We start from the raw sequence: 16,454 nt of genomic DNA on the forward strand, positions 1-16,454 counted from the left end.
AAATAGTGCAGAATTTAAAAAAATTTCTTTATAAAACCATGCAATCTATCATTCACAAACATTTAAATGCAAGCGGAAGTCTATCGTCTCACATGGCCATTTAATCAACATACTTGAAACAAAATAGGGTCACGGCCCTTTACAATCGAAAAGACTAACATTGTCTATTACATGAAATAAAAGAAACTTCTAAACACTTGTCCTCGATCTATGAGGACATACCACCTGATCTTGGAAGAACAAGAATCCAAGCACTTCAATCTAGATGAAAGCAATCACTTGCCGGAACCTACACTTGTAGTAAAAACATAGAAAAAGAATGGGGGTAGCACAATTAAGTACTAAGTATGATAGTCATGCAAAAACATGCTTAAAATGGATATTTTGTTTGAAAGTCATGATATATGCCACTTTGATAAAAGCCTTCTTGAACATAAACACAGGAGGAATAATATTCAACCACAACCAACATTTAAGTCATTTAACCACATTAGAACATAATCACATATAACCTATTACCTTCACATTAAGCCTTCACCCAAGTAACCCTCAAGTTATACCTTGTGTAATGTATGGATAGCGTCCCATACCACCATCCACACTAAGGTCACCAAAAGTGAACTTAACATTCAACCTTTCCATCTTTACACCATTCACATGCATAAGAGACATAAAAATTACATAAGCCATATCAACACCTAAAGAGCATCACGTAGGGTAACTCTAAGTCATACTTGTGCAATGTCCAAGTAGAATCCCATACTACTACTCACACTAAGTACTCCATGAAGCCACCATAGACAAGGCACATTCATATTCATTAAGTCATGACAAGGAAGTAACTCATAATACAATCCAAGTATAGCATGCATCTTTACATTTAAGGATATAAGAGTCAACATTCTCCATTAACTTCTTTACATTAAGAGAACCTTCATTCTTTAAACATTAGATCAACATTCTTTGTTAACATCATCATAAGAGCATATTCACTAGATTTAACATTATAAAGGAACACACCACAACGTCCCTCAAAGCCTACATGTGCATTGCATAGATGGCGTCCCATACCACCATCCACACTAAGTAGTGCATTCTTAAGAATCCATAGTTCATTAACATTATTGTGGGAGTAAGCCTTAACCGACATAAACAATGTGAGCAATTCATGGAATCCCGGTGTCACCTTCACCAGATAAGGGATTCCTACTTGCCTAAAGTAGGACCATTGTTTGTTTAGCCTTAAGTGGATCAAGTAGCTAGACCTACGTGGGCACATAGTTATGGGATAGGGAGATTGATACTGGATACCCACCTCAACTCATGGATGAGCATCCATCTCAAGAGATTGTTACTAGATACCCCGCTTAAACTCCCGGATAAGCATCTTTTCAATTCATATCCACTCGGTGCCTAGCATTATTCCCCACGGAGTACATTACATTCATTACATTAATTCATTATGGTATAAGATATTGTAACTAGACACTCTGCCTCAACTCATGGATGAGTATCCATCTCAAACACAACATTCATTAAAATGGGATATAGGGATGGTTACTAGATACTCTGTCTCAACTCCCAGTTGAGTATCCATCTCATCCCAACATTCATTCATTGGAAAGCTCATAGATTCAAAGATGACAATAGCCTTTAACCTAAGAATCCCCTTATTGTGATAAGGTCCTTTCACAACAAGTTATTATCATTCATTAGAGTCCAATTGAGAATAACCTTTCAATCGACCCATCATCATTAACATTATCATAGAATTTCATTCATTAGCCATTCATGAGTGTGTTTGTATGTGAGAATAACCTTTCACATATAGCCTCATCATTCATAGGTGTTAATTGAGAAATAACATTCAATCATAACACACTTTCATTCTAAACATGATCATTATACATTTATTGAAATCACTCACACATACTTTACATCATGATCATACATATATCCGAGCTACAAGGAAGAGATACATCAATTCAATACACAAATATACCTAGTAAATAAACACCTCCACTTTTCAAGTGGATCAATAGATCAAGCACAATTCTACTTCAATATGTAATTAGATCATAACTTGCCTTTCAAGGCTAAGAACCAACATCAATCCATAAATCCAATATACTACAATGGGTAATGAAATTGACATGATTCAATCACTTAAATTAATATAAGCATCAACAATTCAACATACATGCAAAGCAATCAACTCCCAATCACAAATCACAATTTTGGAAATTGGGGGAAAACATGGGTTCTAGGAAGAAATCATCTTAATTCATATTTAAATCCACAATTCAATCATAATTCAATGCAATAAAGCCTTTAGAAATCATTTAGAATTGAACTCATGCATAGATTGAAAACCAGGGTTTTAGAGAAATCATTGGACACTTGAAATCACTTTTGAGATTGGCTCCTTGAAAGAAACTAAGTCAAGGATGAATACCGCCATACTTTTTAAAGAAGAATCTCTCAAAAATCCTTTGAAAACTTGAAGATTTTGACCTTGGAATCTTGAAATCTTCACCTCCAATGGAGGTTTCTAGAGAGAGAACTTTTGGAGAGGGAGGGGAGGTTTCATTTGGGGTTTTGAAAATAATGAAGTCTAAAATTGAATTTAATACTTTTAATACTCTTAAAATACCTTAATTAACTTAAAATAACCGTCCCTCCACTTAAAATAATTAATTAGCTAATTACCAAATAACCCCTCACTTGGCCGAACCTAATCTGCAGATTGCAGGCAGTGACTCACTCCCTAGACCCACGGACCGTGAGTCCATTCACGGACCTTGTTGTTGGTCCGTAGTCTGGGGATGCAACTTGGTTCATGGGCCTTTGACCTATGGAGGCCATCCACGGGGCGTGGACCCCTTCCGTAGGTCACCACATTTTGGCAAGCTTCTTCATTTGGGGCACCCTTGGAGTTAGGCGAAGGGTCCTCCTCAAGGACCCCTAGGGTGGTCCTTGGGGAGTCGTACCTTGACGTTTAACCCCTAAACCCCTAAACCAAAGCTCGGGACAACATCAAACCACCTAAAACCTCATGACAAACTCACGCACTCACTAATTAGGCTCTAGTTTTACTTATTCGTTTTACGGGTTGTTACATTATCCCCTACTTATGAACATTCGTCCTCTAATGACACTTTAAACAGACTAAGGGGTCAACGACTCAAAACTAGCAGGCCATCATGCATGCAACATTATAATTAAATGCACAAAACTAGAAGGAAACGTCAACTCCAACTCAAACATGTTCAATGCACACAAGAATGTAGGAACTACATCTACTAACTCATTATGCACCAAAACTTCATCATTTCTCATTACATTGGAGGAATTATCTTCTCCAACTCATATCATGCTCATCATAACATCAATATGAACACTATGCAACCTTTTCATAAAAACTCATTTTGGCATGTTCAACAATCAACCTCATGAAGCATATAGACAATTCATACTAAATGCGCATTAACATGAGGAGCATAATTCATAGAAACTCAATTTTTCGTTTAAACAAGAATTCAACTAGAACATGCACAACATAAAGAGACCATGGAAACTCATAATCACAAATGACTCCAAAACATGAAACAAGCTACAAGGAACTCTTGGTCTCAAGCCTGAATAAGAATAGAAGGAAAGAGATAAGGATATCAAAACTCTCAACAACCTTACTATTCAACATACTATCCCCCACTTAGGAGAAAACCCAACTAAGGCTAACAAGAAAACAACATAGGAATCTCAATACAACATTCACAACCAAAAGGAACTATCACTTACCGGTACCTTCATCTAGATTAGCTCCTTTGTCCTTGTTAGCTTGGATCACATAGAAACGGTTTCTCTTTGGAGCATTAGGATCCAGGACATCAAGAAAAGGTTGTTTGGTCTCTCTCCATTTTCCCGAGAGTGTTGGGCAATCTCTCATCTTATGACCCTTCATTCCACACCTTAAGCATCCATCCGTGCCGGCAAGGCACTCACCCAAATGTTGCTTCCCACACTTGCCACATCTAGGCCTCTCAAAAGAAGACCCATTTCCTTTCTCTCCTTGAAATTTAGGGTTAGACACCCTATCCTTGTTCAACATTGAAGAATCTTGGTTGTAGAACCTCTTTTTGGACCTAGGTTGACCTTGCTCATCGGATCTACCTCTTTTCATCCCTCTACTCTTTCTCTCAAGTTTGGACTCCTCAATTGAGCATACACAATGAGTCTAGAAATGTTCATATCATCATGAAGCATCACCGTATGACACTCTTCCTTAACTAGGTCGAATACATCGGTCACAAAGTGACTCATTTCATCTCTAGGGTTGGACACCAAAGATGGAGCATACTTAGACAATAGGGTAAACTTCAAGGAATACTCATCCACACTCATGCTACCTTGCCTAAGGTTTATAAACTCCTCTACCTTAACCCTCTTCTTCTCACAGGGAAAGTACCTACCAAGGAAATCTCTCTTAAACTCCTCCCATTCTATAGGACCCGCTTCTATAGGCCTATTGCTTTTCCATTGAGTGAACTACACTTGGGCCACATCTTTCAATTGATAGGAAGCCAACTCCGCTTTCTCCCTAGAAGTTACTCCCATAGCATTGACTATCTTACACACTTCATCCAAGAATTCTTGGGGATCCTCTCCCACTTTAAAACCTAGGAAAACTGAAGGATTCATCCTCACAAAGTCCCTCAACCTAGAAGCCATAGTGTTTTCAATAACATTTACTCTAGTCCCCACACCTCTAGTCACTTGGGCCGTCATGGCTTGGGCTAAGGTTAGAAAAGCTGACCTAATTTCATCATTAGTCATGGCCGGAGCATCAACCAGAACTTCATTCTCTTGAGGCACTTAGTCACCTTGAAGACATTAAGGATCATGGGGAGGAACTCTGTCATTCATAACTTCCTCTTCCACTCTCCTTGTGGGCGTCCTTCTTGTATTTATATCCTATAAATACAAGAGAAGGATTAGGAAAAGGAACACTTATAGAGCTAAACTCTAAGGCACGACTTCAAGAATATGAAACAAGTGTAACTCCCTAACATCCTATCGCCTCTCGCTCAAAGATGTGTCGCGACTCTCACCGATGAACAAGACTCTACTAGACGTGGCATGTAGACATCAACCCTAAAAACTATTCCCAAAACCTTGTACTTTGATACCATGTTTTTCACGACCCGAGTCTACACCTCGAAAGCGACACGGCGTACTCGACCCCGAATAGCATTCATAACATAACATACTGAGAAATAGTGCGGAATTTAAAAACTTTTCTTTATAAAGCCATACAATCTAACATTCAAAAACATTTAAACGCAAGCAGAAGTCTATCGTCTCACATGTCCATCTAATCAACACACTTTAAACAAAATAGGGTCACAACACTTTACAATAGAAATGACTAACAATGTCTATTACATGAAATAAAAGAAACTTTTAAACACTTGTCCTCGATCTATGATGACATACCACTTGATCTTGGAAGAATAGCAATCCATGCACTTCAATCTAGATGGAAGCAATCACTTGCCTGAACCTATACTTATAGTAAAAACATAGAAGAAGAATGGGGTTAGCACAATTAAGTACTAAGTATGATAGCCATGCAAAAACATGCTTTAGACGGACATTTTCTTTGATAGTCATGATATATGCCATTTTGATAAAACCTTCGTGAACATAAACACAAAAGGCATAATATTCAACCACAACCAACATTTAAGTCATTTAACCACATTAGAACATAATCACATATAACCCATGACCTTCACATTAAGCTTTAACCCTCAAGTTATACCTTGTGCAATGTATGGATAGGGTCCCATACCACCATCCACACTAAGGTACCACCTTAAGGTCACCGAAAGTGAACTTACCATTCAACCTTTCCATTTTTGCACCATTCACATGCATAAGAGACATAAACATTAAATAAGATATAGACCATCACCTAGGGCAACTCTAAGTCATACTTGTGCAATGTGCAAGTAGAATCCCATACTACTACTCACACTAAGTACTCCATGAAGCCACCATAGACAAGGAACATTCATATTCATTAAGTCATGACAAGGAAGTAACTCATAATACAATCCCAAATATAGCATGCATCTATACATTTAAGGATATAAGAGTCAACATTCTCCATTAACTTCTTTACATTAAGAGAACCTTCGTTCTTTAGATATTAGATCAACATTTTTTATTAACATCATCATAAGAGCACATTCATTACACTTAACATTATAATGGAACACACCACAACCTCTCTCAAAGCCTACTTGTGCAATGCATAGATGGCGTCACATACTACCACCCACACAAAGTAGTGCATTCTTAAGAAGCCATAGTTCATTAACATTATTGTGGGAGTAAGCCTTAACCGACATAGACCATGTGAGAAATTCATGGAATCCAGGTGTCACCTCACCGGATAAGGAATTCCTACTTGCCTATGGTAGGACCATCGTTTGTTTATCCTTAAGTAGATCCACTAGCTAGACCGATGTGGGCAAATACTTATGGGATAGGGAGATTCCTAATAGATACCCTGCCTCAACTCACGGATAAGCATACATCCAAGAGATTGTTACTAGACACCCCGCCTAAAGTCCCGGATGAGCATCCATCTCTATTCATATCCACTCGTTGCTTAGCTTTATTCCCCTTAGAGTAAATTACATTCATTATATTAATTCATTATGGGATAAGAGATTGTTAATAGACAGTCCACCTAAACTCATGGATGAGTATCCATCTCAAACCCGACATTCATTAAAACGGGATATAGGGATTGTTAGATACTCCGCCTCAACTCCCGGATGAGTATCCATCCCTTCCCAACATTCATTCATTGGAAAGCTCATAGATTCAAAGATGAGAATAGCCTTTCACCTAAGAATCACCTTATTATGAGAAAGTCCTTTCACAACAAGTCATCATCATTCATTAGAGTCCAATTGAGAATAGCCTTTCAATCGGCCCATCATCATTAACATTATCATAGAATTTCATTCATTAGCCATTCATGAGTGTGTTTGTATGTGATAATAACCTTTCACAGATAGCCTCATCATTCATAGGTGTTAATTGAGAAATAACATTCAATCATAACACACTTTCATTCTAAACATGATCATTATACATCCATTGAAATCAGACACACATTGTTTACATCATGATCATACATATATCCGAGCTACAAGGAAGAGATACATCAATTCAATACCAGAATATACCTAGTAAAAAAACACCTCCACCTTTCAAGTGGATCAACAGATCAAGCACAATTCTACTTTAATATGTAATTTGATCATAACTTGCCTTTCAAGGCTAAGAACCAACATCAATCCATAAATCCAAGATACTACAATAGATAATGAAATTGACATGATTCAATCACTTAAATCAATATAAATATCAACAATTCAACATACTTGCATAATCGATCAACTCCCAATCACAAATCACAATTTAGGAAATTGGGGGAAAACATGGGTTCTAGGAAGAAATCATATTAATTCATCTTTAAATCCACAATTTGATTCATAATTTAATGTAATAAAACCATTAGAAATCATTTATAATCGAACCCATATATAGATTGAAATCTAGGATTTTACAGAAAACATTGGAGACTTGTAATCACTTTTGAGATTGGCTCCTTGAAAGAAACTAAGTCAAGGATGAAGACCACCATACCTTTTTAAGAAGAATCCCTCAAAAATCCTTTGAAAAATTGAAGATTTTGACCTTGGAAGCTTGAAATCTTCACCTGCAATGGAGGTTTCTAGAGAGAACTTTTGGAGGGGGAGGGGGAGGTTTCATTTGGGGTTTTGAAAATAATGAAGTCTAAAATAGAGTTTAACACTTTTAATACTCTTAAAATACCTTAATTAGCTTAAAATAACCGTCCCTCCACATAAAATAATTAATTAGCTAATTACCAAATAATCCTTCACTTGGCCAAACCAAATCTGCAGATTGCAGGCAGTGACTCATGCCCTAGACCTACGGATTGTGAGTCCATTCACGGACCGTGTTGTTGGTCCTTGGTCCGTGGTCTGGGGCTGCAGCTTGGTTCATGGGCCCTAGACCTACGGAGGACAACCACGGGGTGTGGACCCCTTCCGTAGGTTACCACATTATGGCAACTCTTCTTTATTTGGGGCAGCCTTGGGGTTAGGCTAAGGGTCCTCCTCAAGGACCCCTAGGGTGGTCCTTGGGGAGTCGTACCTTCATATTTAACCCCTAAACCCCTCAACCAAAGCTCGAGACAACATAAAACCACCTAACACCTCATGGAAAACTCACACACTCACTGGTTAGGCTCTAGTTTTACTTATTCGTTTTATAGGTCGTTACAATTGCAACTGTTAGTAGATAGTTGTAAATCAGTTAATAAACTAGACTTTAGTGGGGATAAACTTTCTCTAGTCCATTCACTCTCTTGAGCTGAATGTGTAGAAAAGGGTTTAGGATTCACTCTCTTGAGCTGAACCCATTACAACCCAATACCCACAGACCATCAATTCAGTAATCTTGGTTTTAAAACCTCTCTCCCAAGCAAGCCAAAAACACGAAAGTAGAACTGCATTTGCAACTACAATCCCTTAATTTTAACCATAATTACTGATTGAAATCACTTCTAAACAACATTTAAACTAACAATTAGCAATACCCACAAGCTAAATCAACCCATCATCACATAATCACACCCCAAGAGTTGGGGTTTTAGCTAGACATCATAAAAAGATAAAAATCATTACCAAACTGAGTTTCCATCAACTGGGTAAGATTAATTTCTTCTTCACGAAGGTCTTAATTGAAGAATCTCAAAGACCCTCGTCCAATTTCTCAAGAATGGAAAACTTCAATTCTTCAAAGCTAAGGAAAACTTAGTCTAAATACTCAGAGTTCAAACTCAAAAATTACTCTATTGAATCTTCATAATAAAATTTGATACTAAACATAATGTTTGAAAATGTATTTATAGTCACCAAAAATATGTTGTGAATGGAATGCTAGTTCTTACTGTTCATATATTATGATATGAATATACCACATCAATTCATTATGTATGGATGATGAGATTCCATTGATACAGAGCCAATTCCAATAGACTTATTGGAGGGTCCCATTGGCGTGCATCCAGTAGGAATTGAACCTACGAATTCGCCAATTATGAGTTGGGCGCTTTAACCATTCAGCCATGGATGCTTAGCGGGGATCCTCGTACATGGTGAATAACCAAATTCCAATTGAAATGAAATCTTTAGGATAAATCAATGCAATTTAAGAGAAATCAATGAGAGGACATCAATATAAAAAATTTGATGATGAAATAGGAATACAATAAAAGATAAATAGAGTAATGTAATATAGAGAGTGTAATATAGAGAGTAAGGTTCTACATTAGATTAGTATAGAAAGGATTTGCACGCTATTTAATATATGATAGCAGCCAAGAAATTGAGTGATTCCTTCTCTCTTCCAACTTTGAAAGTACTGGAAAGTACCTATAGATACTATCATATAAAAAGAAGAGGTGGTTTGACTAACTCAATGAAGTGAATTTTTCAGAAACATGCTCAGAAAAATGAGAAAAATGGAGTTTTTGAAAAGAAAAAGAAATCCATTTTATCATTTAGACGAAAAAAATATTATGATTCTTAAGAACTCAATGGGCCCTTCCCCTTCGAATCAAACAAACAAATAAGGGAATCCCGTTAAGTTCTTACGCTTTCATGTTGACAACTCAATCTAGTCGATTACTATAGGGATGAACCCAATCCGGAATATGAACCATAAAATAAAATACCTATTAAACCGATTACAAGAATACCAGCTACAGTACCTATTATCCAAAGAGGAATCCTTCCAGTAGTATCGGCCATTTACCCCACTTCCCTCCAGATTTCATCAAGTGGTCATGCTAGAGACATAAACAGTAATGGATAATTAAATTATGAGATCCTTTCGTAAGTCAGGCTCGCCGATCCGCCCTTTGACCCATTTCATCGCTTTCTTGCTTTGGCCTTCAGAATCCTCAAGTTCTGTAACTTTGGGCAATCCAACACTGCATTATGGAACAACTCGGCGACACGCCGACTGCTCCTTTCTCTCTTCAATTTGATTTTCTCCTTCAAGGCTTGGCAAACTTAAACTTTAGGCGATGTAATGGCCATTTGGCGACACGCCGAAGGAACTAGGCGATCACCAGGCCTTCATTTCTTCGCTCTTTCAGCTCGCTTCATTCCTTTTTGCAAATTAGTGTCCATGCTTTGTTCCTCAATCTAAATACCTGGAAATCAAGGGTTTTACATCAGTTATTGGCACAAACTAAGCATTTGAGGATACTAAATCTATCCGAATAAAGCCCTAAATGAGTCCAAATCGTGGACGCATCAATGAGTAAGACCCCATAATCTAACTCACACTAAGTACCACCTTAGGCCATCATACTAATCACCTTAGGATCTCATCCTTTAACTTAACTCTCATAACCAAGGGAATCTCTAGACTTTAGTCAATACTCACAATGAAGGCAACTCGAGCACAATCCTATCTAATCATACATCATATAATAGAACACTTTCTTGAATAACCTTAAGTCATACTTGTGCAATGAATCAATGGCATCCCATAATACCATTCATACTAAGTACCACGTTTAGGTCTTCTTACTCGTACTTCTTAGCTGGAAACTAGTCCCTCTCTTTAAACCTTAGAACAGTATGAGGTACTTTCTTTAAGCACATCTTAGTTCATTATTAGGTTGAACCCTATGAGACACTTCTTTAAGCATGTCTAAGTTCATCATTAGGTTAAGTATGTCTAAGTACATTAATGCTTTTGAACACTTGTAGATACTTCTTGAAGTATGTCTTAGTTCATTGGATATGGAGATTGCTACTAGAAACCCAAACTCTACTATGTGAAGGCTTCCATCTCATGTGACCTAAATTTGGGAAAACCACACTCTACTACGTAAGAGTTTCCCCCTTTAACTTGGATAGTCCTCACATCAACTAGGTGTGGTTGTCCTTTCAACTTGGAGCCTGGACCCTACCTTGTGTGTCACTTCATCTCATTGTTAATATCCACTTGGGTCAAAGCATACATCCCATGATTCACTATTAATCCTTAGCTTGCTTAGCAGTCATGTCTCATGGAATAATGTCCTTGACAATCAATCCATGTTCCAGTGATCTTATCACTTTATACATTCAAGCATATAAAAGGTAGGTTAGGTGAGTATAGGCCTTTCACCACAAAGCTACCTATTAGACTTCTATTCATCACATTAACTTTATTCTCAAAGCCCTAGTGATTCAAAACTCATGACTACAAGCCTTACTCTCAAGGCTTTACTTCTTACAATCATCATTCATACCTAGATTTCAAGGCATTCTAATCACATTCTTCAATATCAAGAGATTCTAGGCACAATTCATCATCAAGGTTCATAATCAAGCTTTACTAGTCATTATCCCTCACATATACTTTATTCTAGTTGAATTCATGTTTACATGATCCTATTCTTGAACAATTAATACTCATAACATCATTTTTAGAAGTTCCCCAATGAATCATCAATTTCACCTTTCATGGCATAAACCCACATAATTTAATTTCATCAATTATACTAGGGTTTAACATGGAAAACATGTAATATCATCATAATATCATGAATCAGTACTTAAATGATCATAAACAAGTACTATCCACTCAATTGGAATCATACTCAACTCTACCCCACAACATAGAAAGAAACCCTAGCTTAGATTGGGGTTCTTCTTCACAATTTGGGGTAAATCTAGGAGGCTCTGTTGATGGAAGAATCAATAAATGAATAATCTAACATACCTTGATTCAAATTCCTCACAAAAGCTTGCAACAATGGAGCCTTGTTCTTGACCTTAGCTTCAAGCTCTATCTTCTTCTTCAAGTCTTAAAGAGAGAAATATTTGAGAGGAGAATATTTTGGGGTTTTGATTTTTAATGACTTAGTTGAGGTGGTTAGTGACTTAAAATAGTTTATATAGGTGTATAAAGTCCATATAAAATGACCCCCACTTAAAACTAACTACAAAGGAATTTACAAAAAGACCCCTCACTAGGCAGCCCACTCTCAGGCACCACGACCGGACTTCACAAGCTGTGGTCAAGACCACTGCCCATGGTCCTTTGGCAGTGGCTAAGGCTTGGTGTCTTGGCCTCCACAAAGCCAAGGCATGACCACGAGCCTTCCCACGAACTATGGTCAAGACCATTGGCCGTGAAGTGGCTCGTGGTCCCTAAAAAGTGGCTTGACTTCGAAGGACCTGACTCCCATAAGGCTAAGGGACCTTCACTAGGCCTTCCAGGAATCGTGGTCAAGACCACTGGCCGTGGTGATGGCCATAACTTGGGGGAGTGCATTGTCAAGGTTGGGGCAGCCTTTGGCTAGGCTTTGCCCCATTTTCCTTGGCACTTGACCTTGCAACCCTCCATTTAACCTTAGATGGTCTACTACTATACGGGGTGTAACACGTTCCTTGATGTTTAACCACTAAACCCCTCATATGAAACTCTAGAACCCTAACATAAGGCTCTAGTTTAGTCTACTAGTTTCCAGGGTATTACAGACTCTTACCTCTACCTTGAATTTAAATTATGAATTAAAGGTTATATTTCATGTTGTGAATGATTTCTAGATGTTTACAAGTAGTTCAGAGTACTTAGAATCGATATGATGTGAAGGTACACTTTAAAAGGACACAGACGGACTGCACGACAAAAAAAAAGGTAGTGGCAGGCAACCATGGCGCACTGCTGGTGCGAGGAGCCATTCCCTAAACTTCAGAGTCCAAAATGGCGCACTGCTAGCATGCTGCCCCAGACCCTTTGGTGCATCTACGACTGGGCGCGCTGGCCCCTCCCTATGTCAACCGGATAACTTTTCTTCACGTTTTCTAATCTTAATTCGACTAGAATCAATTATTTTTCTCAATTTCTCCTTAAATTCAATTATACAATACAAGCATACAAGAATTTACTCAAAAATAACTTTTAAACTCGATATGATTATCTCAAGAACTCATCAAACCCATCCTAATTCAAGAACGAAGACAAAACTTCAAGAACACTAATCAAGAACTCTAATCCTTCAACTTCAAGAATGAAATTGAGCTGAAAATAACATGATTTGCGTGTGGGTGAATGAACCCAACACTATGAGAACTCACATACCTCTTAGGGATTGAACCCTTGGCGAAACAACCTTCGATTCGCAAGCAAACTTGAAGAACGCCTTGACTTCTCTCCTTTTCTGCTCTTCTTGAACTCCTCTCAAAACCCTAGTGTAAATAAGAATTTTTAAAACTGAACCAAATCAGTTTAGACCCCTAATTATTTACTAAAAATGCTTAAATATGAAAGGGTAATTAAATGACCAAAATTCCCTGATATTTTAAGGTAACTTTCCTTAACTGGATAACTCGAATTCAAACATGCGTATCTCCCTCATACAAGCTCAAAAATTATCAAACTTGGCGGAGTTGGAAAGAGGATTCCAAGACCCTTCATTTGATATCTTATGGCCCACCTAACTCATTATGTACTGAAAGTTATGGTCATTTGAAGTTGACCCAAAAATCCTAACCCATGTATAACTTTGCAAAATTTCAGATTTTGTTGTTTCCAATTTAGTTCTTTTTATTTTTAGCTCTTGCAAATTCCGAGGTGTTACAATATCTCCCCCTTAGGAACATTCATCAACAAGTGAGATTTCTCTAAATAGAGTAAGGGTGCTAACATCTAGCACCCATTTCAAACACTCAATATGCATAGTAACAAAACATTTCAACTAAATAAATGCCAAGAAAAGGATTAGTACCTTATATTTGAATCTCTCTGGACTCAAAGAGATGTGGGTATCTCTTCTTCATATCCTCCTCATCTTCCTAAGTAGCTTCCTCAACAAACTAATTCCTCCATAACACCTTGAATGATGCTATCTCTTTGGTTCTCAACTTGCGAACCTGACAATCTAGAATATGTATGGAAATCTCCTCATAAGATAATTTATCTTTAATACCAATGTCTTTAGTCGGTACAATAAGCGAAGGATCGCCCATACATTTCTCCATACTACTCCACCAATAGACATCTCCCAAGTCAAGATACATCTTTGTGGAACCTGGATGGATAGAATATTTGGATCTATGAGCTTCCTCCACTATCCTCTCGTAGAGTTCACCCACCTTTGGTACACAGAATCTACCTTGATACCTCAATAAACCATCTCCCTTTTGTTCAAATGCCATCACTTTCTACTTTTGAACATTTTCCTTCAATTCAAGCAAAAAAAGGTCTTGGTCTTGTTTCTCTTTTACTTCAGACACTAATGATGATTCAACCCTATTCATCACCAGTACTCCTCCTCCATTGGAATCTATTAACCGGACTCCCAATCGTGCAAGTGTGTGCACATCTTTGGCTAACTCTTTCTTGCCTACTTCAACATGGGCAGTACTACCCATAGAAAATCTGCTCAAAGCATAGCCTTACCTGGGTGATATAGAATAGTCATATCATAATTCTTGAGTAACTCCAACCACCTTCTTTGTCTGAGATTAAGTTTTTTATGATTTAATACATACTAAAGACTCTTGTGATTGGTGAACACATTTACATGATCACCATAAAGATAGTGGTGCCATATATTTAAAGCAAGCACTACAACAGACAACTCTAGATCATGGGTTGGGTAATTCCTCTCGTGAATCTTAAGTTGTTTGAAGGCATATAACTTTGCCATTCTACATCAATACACAACCCAGTACAACTCTAGACACATCTCAATACACCACAAAGCATTATGTACCTTCTGGTAAGGTCAATAATGGGGCAGTAGTCAACCTCATTTTCAATTCTTGAAAGCTTTTCTCACAAGCTTCGACCATTGAAACTTACTTGTTTTCTGAGTCAACTTAGTCAACGGGGATGAAATGGATTAGACCCCTCGAAAAACCTCCTATTATAACCAGCCAATCCCAAGAAACTCCTAATATCAGTTGGAGATGAGGGTCTAGGCCAGTTGTGCACTACCTCAGTCTTTTGTATTTCAACTTGAATCTCATCACCGGAAACAATATGACCTAAGAATGCCAGAAACTCTATCCAAAACTCAAACTTAGAGAATTTAGCATACAACTCTCTATCCTTGAGAGTTTGGAGAACTACTCTGAGATGACTAGCATGATCCTCTTCTTTCCTCGAATAAATCAGAATGTCATAAATGAAAATGATAACAAACATATCTAGAGAATGCTTAAATACTATGCTCATAAGGTCCATGAAACCTGCAGGAGCATTAGTCAAACCAAATGACATGAGTAGAAACTCATAATGATCATAACGGGTCATGAGCTTTCTTAGGGATGTCACTTTCTCTTACTCTAAACTAATGCTAACCTGATCAAAGGTCTATCTTAGAAAAACAAGTGGCACCCTGAAGTTGATCATATAGATCATCAATTCTTGGAAGAGGATACTTATTCTTGATTGTAACCTTATTCAACTGACGGTAATCTATACACATTCTAAGAGAGAAATTTTTCTTCCTCACTAATAAGACGGAGGTCCCCAAGGTGAGACATTTGATCGAATGAAGCCTTTATCAAGAAGGTCTTTCAACTACTCTCTTAACTTCTTCAACTCAGTTGGAGCCATTCTATATGGAATAATAGAGATAGGAAGAGTATCAGGAAGAATATCTATACCGAAGAATGTTTCTCTCTTAGGAGGGACTCTGGAACATCATCTAGGAAGACCTTAGGAAACTTACTCACAACTGGTACTGACTGATTAGGTGGTGTCTCAACACTAGAGTCATTGACTCGGACTAAGTGATAGATACACTCCTTGGAAACTAACTTTATCACCTTAAGGTACAAAATAAAACAACCCTTAGGGACTGCTGAACTAATCCTCAACTCTATAACTGACTCATTAGAAAATTGAAACTTAACTACTCGAGTCCTACAATCAACTGAGGCATAACATGCATGAAACCAGTCCATATCTAGAATAACATCAAATTCTACCATGTCTAACTCGACTAAGTCAGCCATGATGTCCTTGTGATTGATGAATATGGTACAATCGCAATAAACTCTCTCGGCTAGAATAGACTCACCAATAGGTGTAGAAACACTGAAGGTCTCAAGAAGTTGCTCAAGAAGAATATCAAACTTCATAGCAATATAAAGAGTCACAAAAGATAAACTTGCCCTTAGATCTAATAAATCATAAACATCAAGAGTAAAGACTTTGATCATATCAGTGACAACATCTAGAGAATTGTCTTACTTTTGGCGACTAGCGATAGAATATAGACGATTTGATCCTCCACCTGTCGCTGATGTAGCTCCTCTAGGCGC

The 16,454-nt window shown here is 37.7% G+C and overlaps 1 non-coding gene across 1 annotated transcript; it reads right to left on the reverse strand.

Annotated features, from left to right (window-relative positions):
• Positions 1-9,172: 9,172 nt before the first annotated feature.
• TRNAM-CAU (transfer RNA methionine (anticodon CAU)) lies at positions 9,173-9,246 on the reverse strand. The gene has a single exon. It is a non-coding gene; the product is annotated as a tRNA-Met (tRNA).
• Between the last annotated feature and the right edge of the window lie 7,208 nt (positions 9,247-16,454).

Source organism: Solanum stenotomum, chromosome 9 (assembly GCF_019186545.1).
Source record: "Solanum stenotomum isolate F172 chromosome 9, ASM1918654v1, whole genome shotgun sequence".
Taxonomy (NCBI): Eukaryota; Viridiplantae; Streptophyta; class Magnoliopsida; order Solanales; family Solanaceae; genus Solanum; species Solanum stenotomum.